This window comes from Hyperolius riggenbachi, chromosome 3 (assembly GCF_040937935.1).
Source record: "Hyperolius riggenbachi isolate aHypRig1 chromosome 3, aHypRig1.pri, whole genome shotgun sequence".
Classification (NCBI taxonomy): domain Eukaryota; kingdom Metazoa; phylum Chordata; class Amphibia; order Anura; family Hyperoliidae; genus Hyperolius; species Hyperolius riggenbachi.
Genome location: NC_090648.1, coordinates 264,538,008 through 264,563,867, shown reverse-complemented (window position 1 = coordinate 264,563,867; position 25,860 = coordinate 264,538,008). Strand labels below are relative to the sequence as shown.

Here is a 25,860-nt window from a genome sequence, read left to right as displayed (position 1 = left end):
CATTAGATCTCCCCATCCTAATTCAACCAAAGCACAAAATAAGCTTATTAACCACATATTCACTGCTGCTAAGCTCACCATTGCTGCCACTTGGAACTCAAGAACTTTGCCCTTTGACTTAGTCAGGAATAGACTGAGTCGTGTTCTTTTAATGAAAAACTACGTGCCAGGTTGGAAGACAATATAACTAAGTGTAATAAAGTCTGGTCGCCTTTTGTAGAATACCTTCTTGGCTCGGAAAGTAGCTCCTGGGTAAGTAACCTCTAAATTCCACTGAGCCCTTGGTCTCTTTTTTTCAGTTAGCCATGGTACAGAAGGCTCTCCTCGTCCCATACTCTTTCCTTCCTTCTATTCTTCTCATACCTTTCCTCTTCTTTACTTTTCCTTTTTCTTCTTTCCTACCTCCTATCGCTTTTGCTTCAAGATCAACAAGATGCATTTTAAGACATCCCCCCCCCCCCCCCCCCTCCCCTGCCTTCACTGGAAGTCAGGCTCCACTAGCTGTGTTATCCTACTGTTTGAAGGGTGCTCTTGTCCAGCCAAAATTGGTTCAGTGAATGGGCAAGGGTTATATTCCCGGTTATCACACCTATATTAGGTTTGTTCCTCATGGTTATATAATTACCACAAATTCCACCACCTTGTTATCCTATCTGTCAGTTGCAACTGTAATACAAAGTTGAAATTTTGTCTTTTTTATGATTTGTATAGGTGATTTTCTAAGGTGTTTTTGTGAAAACTGTTTATTAATGTTCAGATGAAAACCTTGTACATTGAATGATATGTTCTTTTCTTTACAAAACTCAATAAAAATTATTAAAAACAAAAAATGTCACTCACCACCAGTGATACATTTCAGTATGTACATTGTAGTGCAAATATTTTACAGTGGGCAAATGCTGACTAAATTATCTATAAATGAGTATCGTAAAAAATAAGCAATTTTATTCATTACTAGTTTAAAAACAGGCGCTAGGCTGTGGTGACGCCCTTCCTCCCCCCTGCCCGCACTGGTTTCTCTATCGGCGCATACATTGCTTTGCCGTGCGCACACCCGCCTCGCGCACGCCGTGCGTGCACCCGTCCGCCCCCCTTCAGGACCGCTCCTCCTCTGCCGCATGTCATTCCCCCAGCTCTCGGCAGTGTCTATGCATCCCTCCGTGCACATGCGCAGAGACAAAAAGCACTGACACACGGACATGGGACGCAGGGACACTTGCCAATTATTAGGTGGGATGTCATTTTCACTACAGTTCCTCTTTCAGGTGTTTCCCTAAAGAAGATGTGCCATGAGGATCACTAAAATGTGTGTACACATGATATTTTTCTAAATATCTCTTCTTGATAGGATGCAAGGGCTGAACTGTCTTCACTGCATCTTATTTCATATATCGCCTCCTGTGAGATTTTACCAAATACTGTAACTGTATTCTTTCCGGGTCATTTGTACTAAAGAAATTAATTTCTTAATGAAAACACAAGTGTCATTAATAAGCAGTTGTAACAGCTTGACAGCATTCACATATTGCACTTCACAGCTGGATATAATGCACAGTATTGTACCTGCTTTTTCTTTTTTTTCAGTCAGTTCTTGGAGCCATTTGTCTCATTAATTTAAAAGGAATGTTGATGCAGTTTATGGAAATACCTGTACTTTGGATGAAGGATAAATTTGATTGCGTAAGTGAGCTAAAACATTATTAACTGTCATGTGATCAGCACAAAAAAAATATCATCCAGCTCCCTCATCAGCTTCTCATTACAGTGTTATCTCATCAGTCTGTCAGAGTGCTCCAGATAAAACAGTTCTCAAGGTTACACATTTCACTCCAGAAAGCCTATAGAAACACTATGAATACACATCATTAAAGGGAACCAGAGAGGAATGCTTTTTTTAAAATAGAAAATGAGTTTATACATACCTGGGGCTTCTTGCAGCCCCATAAGCCTGGATCGCTCCCACGCCACCATCCTCCGCTTCCTGGATCCGCCGGTACCGGGCCCGTCACTTCCGGCGGATGCGGCCAATTGTCCGCATCACAAGGGCTTACGCCATACCCGTACGCATGCGGCTGCGCAGTAGGCAGTCACACGCGTACCTGTATGAAGGGAGCAGCCTGTAATGCGGAGAATTGGTCGTGTCCGCCGGCCGACTGGCGGTAATGACGGGACCCGTATCGGCAGTTTCAGGCAACGGAGGCCGGTGGCGTGGGAGCGATCCGTGCATATGGGGCTTGAGGAAGCCCCAGGTATGTATACTTGATCCTCTATGGTTCCCTTTAAAAATGTTTAAAGAGGAACTGTAACCAGGGATTGAACTTCATCCCAAACAGTAGCTGGTACTCCCTTTGCCATGAGAAATCTTTACTTTTTCTTGAATAGATCATCAGGACGGTCTGTATGGGTGATATTGTGGTGAAACCCCTCCCACAGTTTGATGTCATGACCATGGTTCTGACAGTTTGCTGTCTACTAACCTTGTTGCATTTTGGGAAAAAACGGCTATTTCCAACTGCCAAGCAACCAGTATCTCCCTCTTTGCATATGTATATCTATAAAAAAGCCTATCGCATTGTTAGTGGGTGTGGTTATACATAATGCCAGTTGGTGCTGTCTAGTTTTTTCTGCCAGTAGTAAAGATGATTGTGGATCAAACAACATGAACAAATTACATGGCGAATATCAATCTTGATCTTTCTTCTATTTTTTAACTTCTCACTCTGCAATATATTGATGTATTTTTTTCCTGTTTAACCACTTCCCGACCGCCGTATGTACAATTGGCGGCCGGGAAGTGCACCCCGCAAGGACCGCCGTATTGACAATTGGCGGCGGTCCTTGTAGGGGCATGGGCGGAGCGATCGCGTCATCAGTGACGCGATCCTCCGCCTCTGCCTGGCGCCGCTCACCCGCCGCAACATCCCGCCGGCCATACGGAAGCGCCGGCGGCATGTTAACCCGACGATCGCCGCATACAAAGTGTATAATACACTTTGTAATGTTTACAAAGTGTATTATACAAGCTGCCTCCTGCCCTGGTGGTCCCAATGTCCGAGGGACCACCAGGGCAGGCTGCAGCCACCCTAGTCTGCACCAAGCACACTGATTTCCCCCCCCCCCTGCCCCAGATCGCCCACAGCACCCATCAGACCCCCCCCTGCCCACCCCCCAGACCCCTGTTTGCACCCTATCACCCCCCTAATCACCCATCAATCACTCCCTGTCACTATCTGTCAATGCTATATTTTTTTTGTATCCCCCCCCTGCCCCCCGCTCCCTCCTGATCACCCCCCACCCCTCAGATTCTCCCCAGACCCCCCCCCAGACCCCCCCCCCATGTACTGTATGCATCTATCCCCCCTGATCACCTGTCAATCACCTGTCAATCACCTGTCCATCACCTGTCAATCACCCGTCAATCACCCGTCAATCACCCCCTGTCACTGCCACCCATCAATCTGCCCCTAACCTGCCCCTTGCGGGCAATCTGATCACCCCCCCCCCACACCAATAGATCGCCCGCAGATCCGACATCAGATCACCTCCAAAATCCATTGTTTACATCTATTCTCTCCTCTAAACACCCACTAATTACCCATCAATCACCCATCAATCACCCCCTATCACCACCTGTCACTTTTACCTATCAGATCAGACCCTAATCTGCCCCTTGCGGGCACCCAATCACCCGCCCACACGCTCAGATTGCCCTCTGAACCCCCCTTATCAATTCACCAGTGCATTAATTACATCTGTTCTTCCCTGTAATAACCCACTGATCACCTGTCAATCACCTGCCAATCACCTATCACCCATCAATCACCACCTGTCACCCCCTGTCACTGCCACCCATCAATCAGCCCCTAACCTGCCCCTTGCGGGCAATCTGATCACCCACCCACACCATTAGATCGCCCGCAAACCCGCCGTCAGATTACCTCCCAAATGTATTGTTTACATCTGTTATCTTCTCTAAACACCCACTAATTACCCATCAATCACCCCCTATCACCAACCGTCACTGTTACCTATCAGATCAGACCCTAATCTGCCCCTTGCGGGCACCCAATCACCCGCCCACATGCTCAGATTGCCCTCAGACCCCCCCCCCTTATAAATTCGCCAGTGCATTAATTACATCTGGCCTTCCCTGTAATAACCCACTGATCACCTGTCAATCACCTGCCAATCACCTATCACCCATCAATCACCCCCTGTCACTGCCACCCAACAATCAGCCCCTAACCTGCCCCTTGCGGGCAAACTGATCACCCACCCACACCAATAGATCGCCCGCAGATCCGACATCAGATCACCACCCAAGCGCAGTGTTTCCATCTATTCTCTCCTCTAAACACCCACTAATTACCCATCAATCACCCATCAATCACCCCCTATCACCACCTGTCACTGTTACCCATCAGATCAGACCCTAATCTGCCCCTTGCGGGCACCCAATCGCCCGCCTACACGCTCAGATTGCCCTCAGACCCCCCCTTATCAATTCGCCAGTGCAATATTTACATCTGTTCTCCCCTGTAATAACCCACTGATCACCTGTCAATCACCTATCAATCACCCATCAATCACCCCCTGTCACTGCCACCCATCAATCACCCCCTGTCACTGCCGCCCATCAATCACCCGCTGTCACTGCCACCCATCAATAAGCCCCTAACCTGCCCCTTGCGGGCAATCTGATCACCCACCCACACCAATAGATCGCCCGCAGATCCGACGTCCCAAGTGCAGTGTTTACATCTGTTCTCTACCCTAAACACCCACTAATTACCCATCAATCACCCCCTGTCACTGCTACCTATCAGATTAGACCCCTATCTGCCCCTAGGGCACTCAATCACCCGCCCTCACCCTCAGAATGCCCTCAGACCCCAGCCCTGATCACCTCGCCAGTGCATTGCTTGCATCTATTCCCCCCTCTAATCACACCTTGAGACACCCATCAATCACCTCCTGTCACCCCCTAGCACACCTACCCATCAGATCAGGCCCCAATTTGCCCCGTGTGGGCTCCTGATCACTCGGCCAAACCCTCAGATCCCCCTCAGACCCCCTTCCGATCACCTCCCCAGTGCATTGATTGCATCTATTTTCCCCTCTAACCACCCCCTGAGACACCCATCAATCACCTCCTGTCACCCCCCTAGCACTCCTATCCATCAGATCAGGCCCAATACAACCTGTCATCTAAAAGGCCACCCTGCTTATGACCGGTTCCACAAAATTCGCCCCCTCATAGACCACCTGTCATCAAAATTTGCAGATGCTTATACCCCTGAACAGTCATTTTGAGACATTTGGTTTCCAGACTACTCACGGTTTTGGGCCTGTAAAATGCCAGGGCGGTATAGGAACCCCACAAGTGACCCCCTTTTAGAAAAAAAGACACCCCAAGGTATTCTGTTAGGTGTATGACGAGTTCATAGAAGATTTTATTTTTTGTCAAAAGTTAGCGGAAATTGATTTTTATTGGTTTTTTTCACAAAGTGTCATTTTTCACTAACTTGTGACAAAAAATAAAATCTTCTATGAACTTGCCATACACCTAACGGAATACCTTGGGGTGTCTTCTTTCTAAAATGGGGTCACTTGTGGGGTTCCTATACTGCCCTTGCATTTTAGGGGCCCTAAACCGCGAGGAGTAGTCTAGAAAACAAATGCCTCAAAATGACCTGTGAATAGGACGTTGGGCCCCTTAGCGCACCTAGGCTGCAAAAAAGTGTCACACATGTGGTACCGCCGTACTCAGGAAAAGTAGTATAATGTGTTTTGGGGTGTATTTTTACACATACCCATGCTAGGTGGGAGAAATTTCTATGTAAATGGACAATTGTGTGTAAAAAAATCAAACAATTGTCATTTACAGAGATATTTCTCCCACTTAGCATGGGTATGTGTAAAAATACACCCCAAAACGCATTATACTACTTCTCCTGAGTACGGCGGTACCACATGTGTGGCACTTTTTTTTACACCCTAAGTACGCTAAGGGGCCCAAAGTCCAATGAGTACCTTTAGGATTTCGCAGGTCATTTTGCGACATTTGGTTTCAAGACTACTCCTCACGGTTTAGGGCCCCTAAAATGCCAGGGCAGTATAGGAACCCCACAAATGACCCCATTCTAGAAAGAAGACACCCAAAGGTATTCCGTACGGAGTATGGTGAGTTCATAGAAGATTTTATTTTTTGTCACAAGTTAGCGGAAAATGACACTTTGTGAAAAAAAACAATTAAAATCAATTTCCGCTAACTTGTGACAAAAAAATAAAAACTTCTATGAACTCACCATACTCCTAACGGAATACCTTGGGGTGTCTTCTTTCTAAAATGGGGTCATTTGTGGGGTTCCTATACTGCCCTGGCATTTTAGGGGCCCTAAACCGTGAGGAGTAGTCTTGAAACAAAAATGACCTGTGAAATCCTAAAGGTACTCATTGGACTTTGGGCCCCTTAGTGCAGTTAGGGTGCAAAAAAGTGCCACACATGTGGTATCGCCGTACTCGGGAGAAGTAGTATAATGTGTTTTGGGGTGTATTTTTACACATACCCATGCTGGGTGGGAGAAATACTTCTGTAAATGACAATCTTTTGATTTTTTTTACACACAATTGTCCATTTACAGAGGTATTTCTCCCCCCCAGCATGGGTATGTGTAAAAATACACTCCAAAACACATTGTACTACTTCTCCCGAGTATGGCGATACCACATGTGTGGCACTTTTTTGCACCCTAACTGCGCTAAAGGGCCCAAAGTCCAATGAGTACCTTTAGGATTTCACAGGTCATTTTGAGAAATTTCGTTTCAAGACTACTCCTCACGGTTTAGGGCCCCTAAAATTCCAGGGCAGTATAGGAACCCCACAAATGACCCCATTTTAGAAAGAAGACACCCCAAGGTATTTCGTTAGTAGTATGGCGAGTTCATAGAAGATTTTATTTTTTGTCACAAGTTAGCGGAAATTGGTTTTAATTGTGTTTTTTCACAAAGTGTCATTTTCCGCTAACTTTTGACAAAAAATAAAATCTTCTATGAACTCACCATACTCCTAACGGAATACCTTGGGGTGTCTTCTTTCTAAAATGGGGTCATTTGTGGGGTTCCTATACTGCCCTGGCATTTTAGGGGCCCTAAACCGTGAGGAGTAGTCTTGAAACGAAATTTCTCAAAATGACCTGTGAAATCCTAAAGGTACTCATTGGACTTTGGGCCCTTTAGCGCAGTTAGGGTGCAAAAAAGTGCCACACATGTGGTATTGCCGTACTCAGGAGAAGTAGTATAATGTGTTTTGTGGTGTATTTTTACACATACTCATGCTGAGTGGGAGAAAGATCTCTGTAAATGGACAATTGTGTGTAAAAAAAATTAACAAATTGTCATTTACAGAGATATTTCTCCCACCCAGCATGGGTATGTGTAAAAATACACCCCAAAACACATTATACTACTTCTCCTGAGTACGGCAATACCACATGTGTGGCACTTTTTTGCAGCCTAACTGTGCTAAGGGGTCCAAAGTCCAATGAGCCCCTTTAGGCTTTACAGGGGTGCTTACAATTTAGCACCCCCCAAAATGTCAGAACAGTAAACACACCTCACAAATGACCCCATTTTGGAAAGTAGACCCTTCAAGGTATTCAGAGAGGGGCATGGTGAGTCCGTGGCAGATTTCATTTTTTTTTTTGTCGCAAGTTAGAAGAAATGGAAACTTTTTTCTTTTTTTTTTTTCTCACAAAGTGTCATTTTCCGCTTACTTGTGACAAAAAATAATATCTTCTATGAACTCACTATGCCTCTCAGTGAATACTTTGGGATGTCTTCTTTCCAAAATGGGGTAATTTGGGGGGTATTTATACTATCCTGGAATTCTAGCCCCTCATGAAACATGACAGGGGGTCAGAAAAGTCATAGATGCTTGAAAATGAGAAAATTCACTTTTTGCACCATAGTTTGTAAACGCTATAACTTTTACCCAAACCAATAAATATACACTGAATGGGGTTTTTTTTATCAAAACATGTTTGTCCACATTCTTCGCGCCGCATGTATACAGAAATTTTACTTTATTTGAAAAATGTCAGCACAGAAAGTTAAAAAAATCATTTTTTTGCCAAAATTCATGTCTTTTTTGATGAATATAATAAAAAGTAAAAATCGCAGGAGCAATCAAATAGCACCAAAAGAAAGCTTTATTAGTGACAAGAAAAGGAGCCAAAATTCATTTAGGTGGTAGGTTGTATGAGCGAGCAATAAACCGTGAAAGCTGCAGTGGTCTGAATGGAAAAAAAGTGGCCGGTCCTTAAGGGGTAGAAAGCCCTAGGTCCTCAAGTGGTTAAGTTTGTATTCTATGAGACAGCACTGTTTTGATTTCTACATCTTGGTGATTCCTGGAAACAAAATGTGTCACTAAAATGCCAGTAATGAAGGGCAGTGTGAAAACAGACTATGTTTTGTAAACATTGACTGAACTCATCTGAGTCTAAACAAATTCCTTTGTAATACAAGTCATACACAAGCATGACTCAATAGTAATACATGTTTAGTATGTAGTATGGCACAACTTGGCTGGGACATCACAAGTAGCACATCATGTATTATTAAGCCTGTTAAGAACATGATGTACTAAAGGGACGAGGGTTTGAGAATATGTCAGAATAAAACACAAACCAGATGAAATAAAGACTTAAAATTATAATTTACGAGAAAGTTAATTTGTCATAACTGGAACTGGTGATTGTGAAATGCTAACCTTTTTGCTTACAGCAAACTTTTCTTCTAGCTACCGTAAAATGGGTAAAATGTTATTCCAATCAGGTTGTACTACATCTACATTACAGTGCTACTATGGTGCTCCAGTCCTGTTGTCTAGTAGTGAGACCCTGCACACATCTATTTGTAAATGTTATATGTAACTTTAACTTCCTTCATGATTGCAGATCAGAAGATTTCTGCACATTTGCATACCTCCCAACTTTTTTGAGATAAGAAAAAAGGATAATTTAACCACTTGACGACCGCAGTGTTAAACCCCCCTAAAGACCAGGCTCTTTTTGGCTGCACTAGGCTGTGCAGGCTTTTCAGTCTCCTGCACAGCCCAGCTAAGGAGCATGGCAATCGGACTCACCTCCTATTTTTGTTCCTAAGGGGACATGCTGCAGGAGGGGTCCGATCGCCACGGTCACTTTTTTTTCTTAGCCTCATAGAGGCTCTCTCTCTCTCTCCGTCCCCCTCCCTCCCTCTCCTTATTCCCTCCCCTCCGCCTGTAGAAATGAACAGGATGGCGATCTGTCCTGTTCTCCGCCTCTAATCGGCATCAGCCTATGAGAGGACGGCGATCCCGGGCCAATCAGAGGCCGGGGATCTCCGATCTCGTACAGCGCTGCTGGAGACCGCAGGGCTGTACGGATGTAAACATAGGGGATTTCTTTTCCCTTTCATTAACAAGCAGCCTGCTAGTTGCGATCGGCGGCTAGCAGGCTAATCACGAAGCTCCGCATCGTGAACTTGCAGGGAACGATCGCGCATGCGTTCGGCCGTTCCCTGGGAAACTGCAGCTCCAGGACTTGACGCCAATTGGCGTTAGGCGGTGTAACGATTGTGGGATATCTCCGTGTTCAGCGCACAAAGATGTGCGCTGACACTGCGGAGGTCCTCCACAAGCGTGCCAAGATACTAGAACCCAGCTTTTGGTGCAAGCACCAGTAGAGGGAAAATTCCTGTCGGCAGATGGCGCTGGGGAGTGCAGAGGAACCAATCCTCTGCACCTCCACAAATGTCAGACAGGAATTTGTACGAAGCGCAGAACGCAATCGCAAGAGAGGCGATTGCGAATGAGAACGAGCAAAGGGACAGATTGTATGTGTGTGCGCCAATCTAGTCGCCACCCCGCGACCGCGCATACACAACAGCAGATATGAAATAGGAACGCGATCGCGAGAGGTGCGATCGCCAGACGTGACACAAGGCAGATCAGAACAGAATACGAGGTTAGCAAAGGCACAGCAAATAATACAATGAGAATATACGGAAAAAAATAAACGCTAGCTAACCGCGAACACCGCACTCATTCGCAACAGTGCACGCGGTTATGCGCGGTCTCCACGTGATAAGCACAATAGAGACAAGCACGCCTAACTAACCATCAACAGACAAACACGAAACAAAGAACGTGAACGCTTGCTTAACGGTTACCTCACCGAGCCTACAGCAAGCGCCCGTATCAGACAAGACAGACAAACGAGAAACAGGAACTAGGCAGAAAGGATCCACCGCTCTTCCGCCAGAGCAAGTGTGATCCAAGCAGGAACACAGATCAGAAAGATCCACAGCCGCTAACGCTAGCGGCTAGTGCGATCTAAACAAGACAGATCAGATGAGGTAGCCGGTAGCAACCGCTGCTCCAGCTTACACTCCAGGAACTCAGATCAGAAGGATCCACAGCCGCTACCGCTAGAGGCTAGTGAGATCCAAACAAGACAGAGCGATTCGCTATCAACCGCCGCTGGTGACAGCGCAATCGCGACAGACAAGACAGAATAGGCAGTACAAATTATACACAAACTGACTGCACTAACTAGGAATGCAAGGAGCACTCCCCAAGAATTAACTATACTAAGATAGCAGTGGCTGACACTCCAGGTGAGTCCAGCAGGAACAAACCTCTATGAGCAGCGAAGCATTGTGGGACACACATACTACTTATAGTACACGCCTCCAATGAATGTGGCCAGGCAATTTGCATGACAACGTATGCAAATTCCTCAGCAAGCACAAGCTGCAAAACTGACAGAAGGCCTTCTTTCCAGAGTCCTGCAGCATGCAGACCTGAATAATGATCAAAAGGCTGCCTGCCTGCGCAGGCAGCCGAGCGGATCGTTACAGTACCCCCCCCTCTAGGGACGAATTCCAGACGTCTTTCAAAACTGGCGTTACCAAAAAACTGAAGACTCATGAAGGTCGGGGCAGCCCGACAAGGTCCAATTCCAGAGTCAGTCCACCCGAAACCGACCTCATCGGAAACAGAAACCACCGAAACATGCCCATCAGTACTACCAGTCTTAGCGTAACACCCATCAGGACTGTGGATACCAGAGAAAAAGCCATCGACACCCTCCAGACAATACCCACCACCTTCCAAGGAGCGTCCGAAAATACCAAACCTGCCACAATACCTGTTCGAAGTGTCCCTTACAACACAAAAGCCACCGTTGATCTTATCCAGGGGACCAAGCAAAATCTCTCCCGGAATCTCTCAGAACCTTTTGAAGCTCCACAGAGATCCCAAGAGGGCAGAACAATCACCAGGCTCACATGGAGAATTACCAAGAACCCCCATGGAACCAATGACAATTCCGGATTCAGAATTACGAGGACACCCATCAAGATCAAGACTTTCAGGGACCACTTCTGGGCATGCAAGCAGGCAGGCTAAATCAGAGCATGTCTCCACCGAGGAAGCATCTGAGTACGCTGGTAACCGAGGCACACTTGGGCTTTCTGGGTCACAGAGCACACTGGGGTACACCAGCACAGGAGACACCTCAGTACATGTCGGGGAACTGCCAACCTCAGAGTCCGGCACGACAAGACCAAAACCAGTACCGGACAGAGAATCATCATGAGTGGAGGTCACAGGCACTGGACTTTCACAAGAAGACTCGGATACAAATTCAGAAATTTCTGTGACAATAATATCATCATTGACTACATATGAGTGAAGCTCCATCAGAGCTGGAAAGGTAGCCAGCAAGGCAGCAATGCCTACGGAAGAGGGTAACACCTCAGAAGGACTTGGGGGGCAGAAGACATCTCCTACAAGTTCTGCACCCTTTGGGAGGAACTCGGAGACCTCCAGAACATCAAACAAGACCTCAGGAACATCATTTTTCAAGTTTTCTCGGAAGGATTCTGAATTATCCATGTTACAGGGCAAAACTGGAACTTTATTTTGTGGACAGGGCAGATGTCCCAGGAATGGTTCCACCATAACCTGAGACTGGATCTCATCCTCATGAGGGGAATGTACAGGTATATTTACTGGAACACACACTGACTCCCTAACTTCATTCTCACTGTACCCAGAATTCTGTGTGGCAGTCAAACTAGCTTGTAACTCCAAAACTGCAGAAAAACAGGTGAGTATAGTGGCAATACCTAGACGAGCCTCTAGGGACACTGCAGGAGACTCTAAACAAGGCCATCTTAACTCATCCAGAGTACAGGGTGCAGAATCAGCACTTTCCTCAGAACAAGAAAGGGACTCACAAATGTCAGTGTGATTGGACATCATATTGGTATTCATGGAACAGGGCAGGCTCAGAGAAACTTTCTCTGGACCCAGCAAAGATGTTTCAGAGTCAGATTCGCAAAACCGAAGCGCTGTCTCACTCTTAGATTCGGCTAACAATGTCAAATCCGAGGAGCTAGAACGCAAAACCTGCGAATCCAAGATCGCTTTAGGTTGTGAAACTGACGCTTCCATAGCGCAAATCTCCGCGATCTGCGGAGCAGACTGCAAGGCATCTAGGGTCGAAACACTGGAGCAATTGTCCCCAGGCAACGGGCCCTTACAGGTGTGAACAGGGTGAGACAGAGACTCATCTGCAGAAGAAATAGCGACATCAACAGAATAAACTTTATTAGGCATATTAATTTCACTTTTGATGCTGCATAGTTTAGGAATTTTTCCCATAGCAGGATCATAGATGGAAGATGTTAAAGATCTGTTCTTAGATGACAAGGGATCCCACATCTCTTTGAGAAAACTGGCACATTCATGTTGATCACAATCTGCAGGAACATCTGAGAAACAGGCATTACATCGCATAGATTCAAACTTCACGCAATCAGGAGAGAATCTTTCAAGATTCGCACAGGAATCAACCACAGTAGTGCACCCATTCATGTCAGGTCGCACAATATCTAGACTCACATGCTTTACCCCAGAAAGGCAGGAACAATCATCCGATAACGATGTCTCTTTATTGAAGTCAATTGATTGGTGTGTGTGCAATTCATCCAAAATCGTCTGCCACACATAAGTCACCGGATTCACAAAACATTCGTCACACTCATCAGAGTCAATCAAAGCGTACACCGAATCAAGACAAGCATAAAGAATCTCTGCGCTTTTTGCGATGTAAAAATCGCAAAACGCCTTCCAATCAATCTCGAACTCCTCAATTAATGCTCCAATATCCCATGGAGCAAATGGGGGTTCAAACAACTCGGTTTCCAAGAAACCCTCATAAGGGTTGGGGTCAGGAACATGCAAAGACTTTCTTACTCCTTTAATATAGAAAATAATTCTGCCTATCAAAGGATCCACAAATGCCCTTTCTTGGGGTAATGAAACCTGAGACTGAGAAATTTCAGACTTTACAGAAACAATTTTTTTATTTGTAGTTGCTATGGGCAACGGATTTTTCAGCTGAGAAGTCTTCCTTTTTTCCCTGCTTTTAGTCCTTGCTGCTTTAGGTGGCTGCTGTTTAGACACAGGGGAATAGTTACTGCATTCATTTTCAAACTGAATGGTTTTGCCTGAAGTAGGTAGAGCAGCTGACTCATTAGCAACTACACACTCATACAGGGCAGGTGGCAAGCAAGGCAACTCAAACCAGTAGGAGAATGTAAATGTAAGAAACTGATATAGATTATCATTCCAAGAATTGTCTTGCAAGATTTCATGAGCCCATACAAACAGATCGTCTTTCAAAAGCACATAAGCTAATTGGAGAGCAGACGTGGACGGATCAGTAATTTGAAAAGTAGGATTCTGACAAAATTTTACGCATTCAGAGAAAAAATCCTCTTTCGTCTCTGAATTTAATATTTTGAAACTCTTAAAGACACAGGAACCATACTCAGCAAAATCGTACAAATCAGAAATTCCCTCTACACTGGGGTTTTGGGTTGGGCTGCTCATAATGTAACGATTGTGGGATATCTCCGTGTTCAGCGCACAAAGATGTGCGCTGACACTGCGGAGGTCCTCCACAAGCGTGCCAAGATACTAGAACCCAGCTTTTGGTGCAAACACCAGTAGAGGGAAAATTCCTGTCGGCAGATGGCGCTGGGGAGTGCAGAGGAACCAATCCTCTGCACCTCCACAAATGTCAGACAGGAATTTGTACGAAGCGCAGAACGCAATCGCAAGAGAGGCGATTGCGAATGAGAACGAGCAAAGGGACAGATTGTATGTGTGTGCGCCAATCTAGTCGCCACCCCGCGACCGCGCATACACAACAGCAGATATGAAATAGGAACGCGATCGCGAGAGGTGCGATCGCCAGACGTGACACAAGGCAGATCAGAACAGAATACGAGGTTAGCAAAGGCACAGCAAATAATACAATGAGAATATACGGAAAAAAATAAACGCTAGCTAACCGCGAACACCGCACTCATTCGCAACAGTGCACGCGGTTATGCGCGGTCTCCACGTGATAAGCACAATAGAGACAAGCACGCCTAACTAACCATCAACAGACAAACACGAAACAAAGAACGTGAACGCTTGCTTAACGGTTACCTCACCGAGCCTACAGCAAGCGCCCGTATCAGACAAGACAGACAAACGAGAAACAGGAACTAGGCAGAAAGGATCCACCGCTCTTCCGCCAGAGCAAGTGTGATCCAAGCAGGAACACAGATCAGAAAGATCCACAGCCGCTAACGCTAGCGGCTAGTGCGATCTAAACAAGACAGATCAGATGAGGTAGCCGGTAGCAACCGCTGCTCCAGCTTACACTCCAGGAACTCAGATCAGAAGGATCCACAGCCGCTACCGCTAGAGGCTAGTGAGATCCAAACAAGACAGAGCGATTCGCTATCAACCGCCGCTGGTGACAGCGCAATCGCGACAGACAAGACAAGACAGAATAGGCAGTACAAATTATACACAAACTGACTGCACTAACTAGGAATGCAAGGAGCACTCCCCAAGAATTAACTATACTAAGATAGCAGTGGCTGACACTCCAGGTGAGTCCAGCAGGAACAAACCTCTATGAGCAGCGAAGCATTGTGGGACACACATACTACTTATAGTACACGCCTCCAATGAATGTGGCCAGGCAATTTGCATGACAACGTATGCAAATTCCTCAGCAAGCACAAGCTGCAAAACTGACAGAAGGCCTTCTTTCCAGAGTCCTGCAGCATGCAGACCTGAATAATGATCAAAAGGCTGCCTGCCTGCGCAGGCAGCCGAGCGGATCGTTACAGGCGGTCCTGGGGCTGCCGCCGTGGCCACACCCATTGGCATGGGGCAGTCTTGAAGTAGTTAAGACACACCCCTGCCACGAGCCTAATCAGGCCCACCACACTCCTAGTCACTGATACCAGAACTAATTCAGTAGCTAAAGAGGCAGTTTTATCATTCACACCACACCTGTCCTACCATCATCATAAGTTCTCCTTCATTTTAACATTTGAAAATAAGAAATATATCAATTTAAAATGTAGGAATAATGTTTAGAGTATATTAAACACATTTTTTTAGTAGAAAAAAAATCGTACATTTACATAAATCTGTACATGAATTCTGAAAGAGGGATATATGAGGAAAACAGGGGGCAGAGGGATTTAGATCCCAAATGTCTGAAAAAGGGACAGCTGGGGCTATGCATTTTATATAAGTATCACTTCCTTCATGATTCCAGATCAGAAGATGTTTTTACATTTTACATACTTATTTACAGTATTTGGATATTAAAGATTTCATTTTTTACTGTCCCCATTTGAATTGGACCTGAAGTGAGAGGGTTATGCAGGCTGAAATATATATTTTATTTTAAACAATTGACATTGCCTGGCTGTCCTGCTGATCCTCTGCCGCATACTTTTAGCCACAGACCCAAACAAGCATGTAGATGAGATGTTTCTGACAAAAATCTGACTGGATTAACTGCATGCTTGTTTCGGGAATGATTCAGAAACTACGGAAGCCAGCAAGATCAGCAGTGCAGTCAGGCAACTGGCATTGTTTAAAAGGAAATAAATATGGCAACCTCCATATACTTCTGACGGCAGCTTCATAGTAATCAGCAATTCCAGAGACAAAGGTTGCTTTAAGATGAGAAGTAAATGGTCATTTGAATACTTTTATCTTACAAATACTGTTTATGTCTTTTGTCTGATGAATGATGTGACTTTTTCTGTGTTCACAGCTAGTGTGGGTGGTGACATTCACGGCTGCAGTTATTCTTGGTCTTGACCTTGGGCTGGCAGCAGGAATTGGTTTTGAACTTCTCACTGTGGTTTTCAGAACACAATTGTAAGCCTATTGTCGAGGACGCCATTAACGTAAGCCTGGCACACATCACGGAACACCTAGAAAAGCCTGGTTCTTACGCTAGGATACTGTTCTTGGACTTTAGCTCCGCTTTCAATACTATTTGTCCAGACATCCTGCTGGACAATCTTGTGCAACTAGGAGTTGACATCTCCCTCTGCAGGTGGGTCAGGAACTTCCTCTCAAACAGAACGCAGAGGGTGAAGCTCGGCAATTGCTTCTCCAGCGAGAGAACCACCAACATGGGAGCTCCGCAAGCGTGTGTACTGTCCCCACTCCTGTTTTCCCTGTACACCAACAACTGCACCTCATCCTCTGACTCCGTCAAGGTCATCAAATTTGCGGATGACACAACAATCATCGGCCTCATCAGCAGCAATGGAGAGCTTGCCTACCGCAGCGAAATTGAGAGGATCTGCGACTGGTGCAGGGGAAATAACCTCATCCTCAACACGGCAAAGACTGTAGAACTGATCGTAGACTTCAGGAGACACTCCCCCACCCTCCACCCAGTCCTAATTGGGGAGACCGCAGTCTCCACGGCGCCGAGTGCTCGGTTCCTGGGCACAACTCTTACTAGCGATCTCAGATGGGGGGTGAACACTATCAAAATTCAAAAGAAGGCACAGCAGAGGTTATTCTTTTTGCGACACCTGAAAAAATTTGGCATCCCAAAGAAGCTGCTCATCAGCTTCTACACTGCCACCGTAAAATCCATCCTCTGCTCCTCCATCATCGTCTGGTATGCAGGGGCAACAGCTAGTGACAAATACAAACTCCAGAGAATAATTCATGCTGCAGAAAAGACCATAGGTTCACCCTTGCCACCTCTTGATCTCCTCCACACCGCCAGACTGGAAAAGAGGGCCAAAGGGATCTCTCTTGACCCCTCCCACCCAGGCAATTGCTTTTTTGAGCTCCTCCCATTGGGTCGCCGGTTCAGAGCAATTGCCTCCAAGACCACCAGGCGCAAGTGCACCTTCTTTCCCCAGGCAATCCTCCTTCTAAACTCTAACTCCTGCCAGGCCGGAAAACTCTAGTCCTTGGGAAACAAACCCGTAACCGGCACCCGGTCTGTACCTGCTGCTCACCCTGAACCTTGACTGTATCATGTAACTGTTGGCCACCCTGATCTTTGACTCATGGATTATATCTGTTGCCCACCCTGAACCATGATCTGTATCAGGCATCACAGACTGCATCTGTTGCCCACTCTGAACCATGAACTCATACGCAGACCTCTCCCTACACCCTAAACTGACTCTCGGATCTGTATACTGTATGTCCTGCATTGTATATTGTGCAGTATTGTATCTATTGTCTGTACCATGTATACTCATTTATTTTCATGTCTGCCAGGCCTTGTCTGGTCCTGTCTCTGCCAATGCCATGTGCACCACACACAATTCCGGGAACACTATCTGGCGTACTTGGCGAAATAAAGATGATTCTGATTCTGATTCTGATGTAGTATGCTATAATATTAAAAGCATCCCTCCCAATCACCTTTTGTAATGATAGCAGTGGTACTCACAGGGGATAATTTAACTGACATGCATTTAATTGAAGACATGTTTATTTCAGCAATCAAATCATAAGCAGGGGTTATATGCTAAAAATTCAGAACATGTTTTATTAACGTGACCGTTATGCAGGAGTGAAAAAGAGCAGTGCTCAGTATCCCTAGTGAACATAATAATGTATTCCTGCTAAGGCACATGACATCTACAGCTATATACATACTAGGCTTTCCTTGAAAAATTGAATTGTTTGTTATAGTTTCAGGTGACAATCTAGCATGCAGAGAGGCGTCCCCTGAAGACTGCATACCCTTCTCAGTGTTGGCTTGGAAAATACTCGGCTGAATATCATTACAATACAATACAATAATACAATAATATAATAACATTTCTATAGCGCTTTTCTCCAATAGGATTCAAAGCGCTTAGGCATTACAGCTCCTGCTGCTTCTTACATCATCCTCTCTACCAACCCCATTATTGTTTAACTAAACCTTAGGCCCATTACAATATCGGGCACTAGGCCTTGGCCGCTACACCTCTCACAAAACCAACCCCCCCTCCCCTCGTCGTCCCCCATCGTCTCCCGTCATCTCCGCCAAGCCCACACAACACAACGGCCGTTATGCAGATGCATGCCGCAATGCATGCGCACATGCCCGCCCCTGTACCCATCCTCCTGTGCTGTCTAAAGTCCGCCCACATGCCGCACATGTGCGCTGGCTTAAACACAGGGACACAGGAGGATGCAGGGACACAGGCAGGTTATTATATAGGATACTGGAAATTATGTCTCACATTATTTATTAATCACTACCAGTAACATGATTTTGTTGTGAAACAGATTTGACTCTGTCTCCTGGAATTGGAGTCACCTCATCTGTTGTTGATATCAAATGTGGGGGATAGAGTCAAAAAGCAAAAGGTTAAGTATTGTGTGTGATACTCTTTTAGTACAATTTACAGTATTGAGTCTAATACTTTATGCTACAACATGGTTACAATCATCTTACTAAGGCCCGGTTCACATTAGCGTTCGCTGTCCGGATTCACCTGATCGGATCCGGACCGTATACTGTACAAACGGAACGGAAGTTCCGCATAGCAATGCAAAGTCTATGCGTCCGTTCACGCGCGTCCGTTCAATACTGACCGGAGCTGGATCGGATCCGGACTCCGGGCACTTTTCCAACATGCTCTATTTTTTGGGTCCGGATCATCTGGCTGACGCACCAGGACCGGGTGCATGACTGCACCATCCGTGCATAGAAACCAATGGGAAACGGAAAGCACAGAACACACTGGCTATAAAAACCTGACGTTCTACCCCACTTCCTATGCGTTTTCTAGCGGCCATTTTGGATGGGGACACATGGGCCCAGCATTTCTGGAGTGGAGCAGCAGTGACTTTGTGCTGGAGCTGTTTGGCACTATGTCGGACTTGGAGGTGAGGCCCTACGCAGCGGAGGACCTGATTCTACATGTGCACCTTCTGCTGACCTCCCACACTCCAACAATATTTATATAGTTTGTTATCTCTTTTACCAAACGGATCCGGATCGCAGCCGTATCAATACGTATGCAAACGGACCGGATCCAATCCGGTCCGGTCATCCGGTCCGTTCTTTACATAAACGCAAGTGTGAACGGGCCCTTAGCCTGTTAGATCCCCAGGAGAAAACGTTATATATTTCCTTCCATAGAGGGAAGCCTTTTGATCCTTCCACGTAATCCTCCCAACCACCGATCCAGTGCTGGACCCTCTGGAGGTTTGCGACCGCACTCCAAAGACGCACTGGGTGCCTGTGCAGTAGCACAGAGCCACTCATGCTTATCGGAAAAAGCTTAGCCTGCGCCTGTGCAGTGTGGCCACACTAATTTACGGACAGGAGTGGGGGTGCATGCTCCGCTCAACAAACTCCTTGTCGAGTGGGCTCTGGAGGTCCCAGCGCTGGATCGGTGGAGACGAGGGGGATGGGGAAGCCTCTGGACTATCCATAAGCTTCCCTCTACTGACTTAAGTACCCATTTGGGGCACTTTTTTCCCTTCAGGTTCACTTTAGGAGAGTGAGATCTGTTACAAAAATAAGAAAATAATTACTGCTGGTGATACTTATATTTATTGTATTTATAAAGCACCAACATATTACGCAGCACCTAATATATAGCCATTTCCACATTTTAACGGTACTATATTTAGCAAATATTACTATATTTAGCAATATTGGCAAATAATGAATATTTAAATAAAAAAAAATAATTATGTTTGTCCTGAGCTAGGTACTTACTGTGTAAGGTGCACAACACAAACTTCCATACTAGCGAATGCTACTCTCTAAAATGATGTATATTTATCTATGAGTATTCATGTTTTTTCTTCAGGCAATTTCTTCATTTTCATATCCATGTTATGTTACACTGTCCGGAATTACTGTTTTAAATTTATATTAAAATCCTTTTTTTAAAGCCCCAAATGTACACTTGTGGCCAGTGTTGGCAGGAGTAAAGGGGCCCATACACTCAGCCGATTTTCTGGCCGACCGATCGATCCCGATCGATCGATCGATTGATCGTTTGCAAATCGGTTGGCCAATCGACCGATCGATGGCCGATTTCGATGGATTTCGATGGATTTCCATCGAACTGGCAGGGTGGAAAATTTAGGTCGATCTGATGAGATTGCTTATCAGTTTGCATTGGCCTTAATGGAAATCTGATGGCAAAAAAATGCCATCAGATCGAATTTCAATAGATTTCAAACTGAAATCTATTGGAATTCTATCCTGGTAAAAATTTTTCTAAAAACGCATCAGATAGATCATCAGATGCATTTCTTATCTATCTGCTGCCAATCTGACGAGTGTATGGGCACCTTAACATTTACAGAAACAGGAAGGCTATGTAGATGTGAGTAATCATATGCATACAGTGCATTTGTGTGCCCTTTTGTCTGTTATCTGTTGTGCATAGCAGAGCTGTAACTGTGTACATTCCTTTGTAGATCTTTGAGCAAGAGGGAGTAAAGATCTTCAGATGTCCATCTCCAATCTTTTTTGCTAATTCTGGTTTCTTTAAAGATAAGCTCACCTCTGCTGTAAGTTTACCCAGGTGTGTTTCATTAATGGCAAAATGTTCTCTGACATGTGGCTTTGCTGATAGTCTTCATTACATGTTTGAATTGCTTCAGGTTGGATTTAATCCGGTGAGAGTACTCCGCAAACGGAATAAAGCTTTAAGGAAAATTAGAAAGTTACTAAACAAAGGAATTCTGCAGTTTTCAGCAGTAAGTATTCTGAGCTCTGTCAGTTTTATGAACATTGCCAAGAATCAGTGATAGCACAAGGGTTTGTATATGTAGCATTATCCTATGGACTTAGCAAACCATAAATATCTGAATTGGAGAAATGTAGTCTTGTGATATGTAGCCAAATCTTTTTTTATACCAGCTTTGGATAGGGTGGAGGAGGTTTGAAGCATTTTTAATATCTAAGGTTCTTAGGCAGACATTTCTTCTTGTTTCTTTTCCCAGTGACAAGGTCACCTAGAGTAGGGCATGGGGTCATGCATGCTTAGTTAAGATGTGGGGTCATCTGTCTCTTGGGTTAATATGCAGTGGTTTTACATACAACCACAATACTACATGAGATTGTATGTCTCTAGAAGGGTTTGGGTCAACAGGTCTCCAGTAACACGTAGGGTAACATTTCTCTAGTAGGGCTTAGGTTAAAAAGTCTCCTGCAGGACTTAGAGTCATTTGTCTCCAGTGGGATGGGAGTTCATATTTCTCCCAATGGACGTGGGGCCATATTTCTCCAGCAAGATGTGGGTCCAGTACCTCCAGTAGGACATACCGTAGGTTCATTCATCTATAGTAGGAGGTGGGTCATATGCCTGCAGAAGGATGTGGTGTCATATTTCTGCAGCAGAATGTGGGGCCATATGTCTCCAGTGAGACAAGAGTTCTTATGTCTCCAGTGAACAAGGTGTGGTTGCACTTTAAAGTGTTTGCGTACTTATACTTAAAGTGGACCTGAACTCTTGCACCGGACAGAAGGAAAACATAGAGAAATGCACCCCGTATGTATTTAGAAAGTTTAGCCTGTCTAATTCCCCCTCATCTGTGATTAATCACCACCGTAATTTAATCTCTCAGCTGTGTCTCTCAGCTGTGTGTTCAGGAATCTTTTCTGGCAGAGCAGTTAATTGGTAAACACAGGGTGTTAACAATATGTCTGCTTCCATAAAATCAGGAAGTAGACACACTGCAGATTTATTACATGATTTGTATCAGCTGTAACAAAGAAATGTTTTTCTTTAAAGGTTATTATGCTGTTGCATATCTTTTAGAAGCAGAGAGGAACTTCTGAGTTCAGGTCCACTTTAAGTGAGGTTTGGTGAAGAGTTCAGGTGTGTGTATGCGCCTTTACTGTACTTCTAATACTCTTCCTGCTGCTTGTTTTCTTGGGGGTCCCTCTCATTTCTCGTTCCTTGAACATTTTACTACCAACTATCAAAACTGCAGTTCCAGCACATAAATATTACATTCACTAAACTGATTTAAATCAATTGCCTGTTCCATGCTGTGCAGTTCTTGTGGTTTGGATGAGCTTAGATGGAAAATGGATTATACAAAATAAGCAAGAGTATTGGCAGATTAATATGTGTTTCATTGATTGTATTATTGTATTTTGTATTGTATTATGTTTATGCATAGTAAAAAGTCTGCTTTTGCATGCTCGTTAAATCTTCCTATACTTTTTAACTTTACAGAAGGGTGTGTTATGCACATCCTATGAGTATATGGATTCTGATGATGAGCTGGACAATGGCAGGATGGGGCATCTTAGTGATCCCACCAACACTGATGATCTCCCATTTACCATAGACTGGAACTCTGTACTTCCACATTACATTGAGGTGCCCAAGATTGATCTTGGCGAGGTGAAGGTTAGAAAAAAGGGGACGGGAGAAAAACCGGGAGCCCAATCTGGTGTAGTATGATATGTAGATTTTGGATAAATACAGTAGTAGTATAGTTGTTATACTCACAAAATTAGGTTGCTAATCTGGCAACCATTTGTTGTGCGTGCGAGGAAGTACCGTCCCCGCTCGGCCTTGTCTGGTAGTGGTCGCAGCTCCAGAAAAAATGGTCCACTCGCCAGAAGTGGTAACCCCACACAGGGGGTGGTTGATCAGTATGGTAGAGAAGGAGGCGCCCGGAGTATGTGGATTATTTATAATTATATTGTACTAGGCAATATTCAGATAATGAAAAAAAAAAAAAAATTAAAATAAAAAAATAAGAAATCGGTTGGTCCTACCTTATTAAGGTGGACCCTTCACTCAACATAGAAAGATAAAACTTTTTATTTGGCACTTTAAAAAGACAACGCGTTTCGCGGATAACCCGCTTCCTCAGGTCGTGTAGTATGCCTTTAAGAAAACAAACAGGGCACTCTCGATCACATACATAAGTTCTGCTGTAGATATCTAACAATCATAATGCATTTAAAAAACATTAGGAACATTAAGAACAACCCAATACTTAAACAATGTATCGACAACAAAAAAGAATATACACATATATATATATACATTCTCCATACGGGATCCATGAGTAGTGGGATTCAGAGTGACTACTCGGTGTTCCCAGCCTGAATAAGGACATGCACCTATTTTCAAGACCAGAGAAAATAAATAGTGGGGCATGGAGAGAGCTCAGTGCTCCCAGCCTGGCAAATATACAGTTAGAGTAAAAAAAAAAAAAAAACTGCATAGACTAAGCTTCAAAGGGCATGGTATATATATATACACATATGTGTGCAGATCTAATTAGATCTAAAGATCAAGGCGTTACTATAAACATATATTGTGGTGGTGATGAAGATAATAATAATAATATAGACTACATTGTAAGCAAATGCCCCTCGAGGTATTGGGTTATTATCAGGAGGAAAAGAAAAAGAAAAAATATATATATCTCGGGCTCGTAAATACCCGCTTACCAGAAGGCAGACTTGCGTGATCCTGGGCGCCTGTATGGCCGCCATGTTACCGCTGAGGATTTAAACTAATGGAGAGGGGAGGAGAATGGCTGCGTCCGCGTCACAGAGCTGAGCGCGGCTCCCGACGTCATCACGGGTCCCGTGTCTGACGACGGGAGCAAGGTCTGGAGAGCAGGCGTCATTACGTAATTTACGTCGCATTCCACGCGACTCGCATTTAAACAAGTCTATGGGACAGATATAGATACGTCTTTTCACGGCGCGTGCCATGCGAATTTAACATACAGCGCCTGACGTGGAAGTGGAAGAGTGCATTGTAATTGGGCGCTCAATATGACTGAGCGTGAGGGAGGAAGATTAGACGTCGTCCTCATAGGGCCTCCATTTTATTGGAGACCCCAAAAAAGGGGGCAGTAATAGCTGGTCAAAGGACTAGAAAAAGAAACAAAACAATTAAAATACGAATGAAATATTGCGCATGAGCAGTAAATAATGAATAAAAAATAAATATTAGTAAAAACATTAATGTACAGTAGGAGTTAGAAATTCCATAATAAGGAGAAGTAGTAACTGTTTGGAGCAGAAATATTTCTGTCAGAGATGTGTTCAAATAAATATAAAAAACGAACGAGCATATTTAGGACAGATAAAAATTCGTATAGTGATATATCCATAAATGATACAAATAACAGGTGATTATAATTCAGGAGTTCGGTCTCCAAACTCAATAAAATACAGAACAATAAATAATAGGTTAATAATTACATGATAAGGACCTAAAATGATGGTAGACATATAAATACGGATAAAACCATATTATATCCTTAGTCGGAATAGGATAATGCTCATGCTGGACTAATCAAAGGTCCTGATGGAATCTAGCTAACCACACACATACCCATAGATCCTAGGGGTGGGGTCATTGGGGACAGGTATAGGGTACTATGGGGGAATATGAACTAGGGAAAATATCCCAGGATTGCTGATGGACCTGTATTAATTGCCTGTATGCTGTCCCTGGTGAAGTAGGAGGGGGGGCCCCTCTGTCTGGTATGATATAAACATGCGTGGATATGAGGGAGGCACCTCTTATGGTTGATGGAGAAAAAGGTCTTAGCCTAAGCTGATGGAATAAATGTCGATAGTATAATTAGGGCCAAGAAGTTGTGGCGTGTGCATGTTATCTAAAAATTATGTTCTAGACAGATGTTTAGCCCTTCTGGCTGAAGGGTTCTTAATTTGAATATCCAAAACATCTCTCTGCTTTTGAGTTTTCCAGTCCTGTTATGAATTGTGATGGGGATTTGTTCTATTGGACACACCTTAGTGAAATCAGGGTCGCAGTTATGTGCCGTTTTATAGTGTCTAGAAAGTCCGTGTTTTTGATAGCCGTTTGTTATATTCCTCCGATGTTGTCCCCATCTTGTCCGGAGTTGTTGAGTGGTACGGCCTATATATTGTAGTCCGCAGGGACACGTTATGAGGTAGATAATATAGTCACTTGCACAGTCCATTTCTTGCTTAATTGGGTGAACTTCTCCCGTGATTCTGGAGTTAAAACTTGTCGCGTGTGTTTCGATTCTATCACAACAGAGACATCTTCGTTGTCGGCATTTTGTCACCTCTTTCTGTCTTCTTGCTGCTTGATCATCCTCTGTCAGTTGTGGGATACTATTAGTGTTTATGTCTTTCTTGATGCGACTGGGTGCTAATATATTCTTCAACGTTTTTGCTTTTCGGAAAACTACTCTTGGTCTTTCCGTAAGGTTGGTTTTAAGAAGGGTATCCATCTGTAGGAGGGGCCATGACTTTGCTAATATATCCTTGATTGTCTTATGTTGACTCGAAAATCTCGTGATAAAACTAACCCCCTTGCCCTGTATCTGGCGGGTATCTTTGTTTTCTTTGTCAATCAGAGTATTCCTTTCCATGTGTCTAGCTCTCTTTCTGGCCTCCTTTACTAATCGGCTTGGATAATATTTCTCTGCAAATTTTTTCGACAGAACCTTAGATTGGCTTT

The 25,860-nt window shown here is 44.5% G+C and overlaps 1 pseudogene; it reads left to right on the top strand.

Annotated features, from left to right (window-relative positions):
- LOC137562296 (chloride anion exchanger-like) overlaps nucleotides 1–25,860 on the top strand; it is a 97,931-nt pseudogene that overhangs the window by 46,039 nt on the left and 26,032 nt on the right.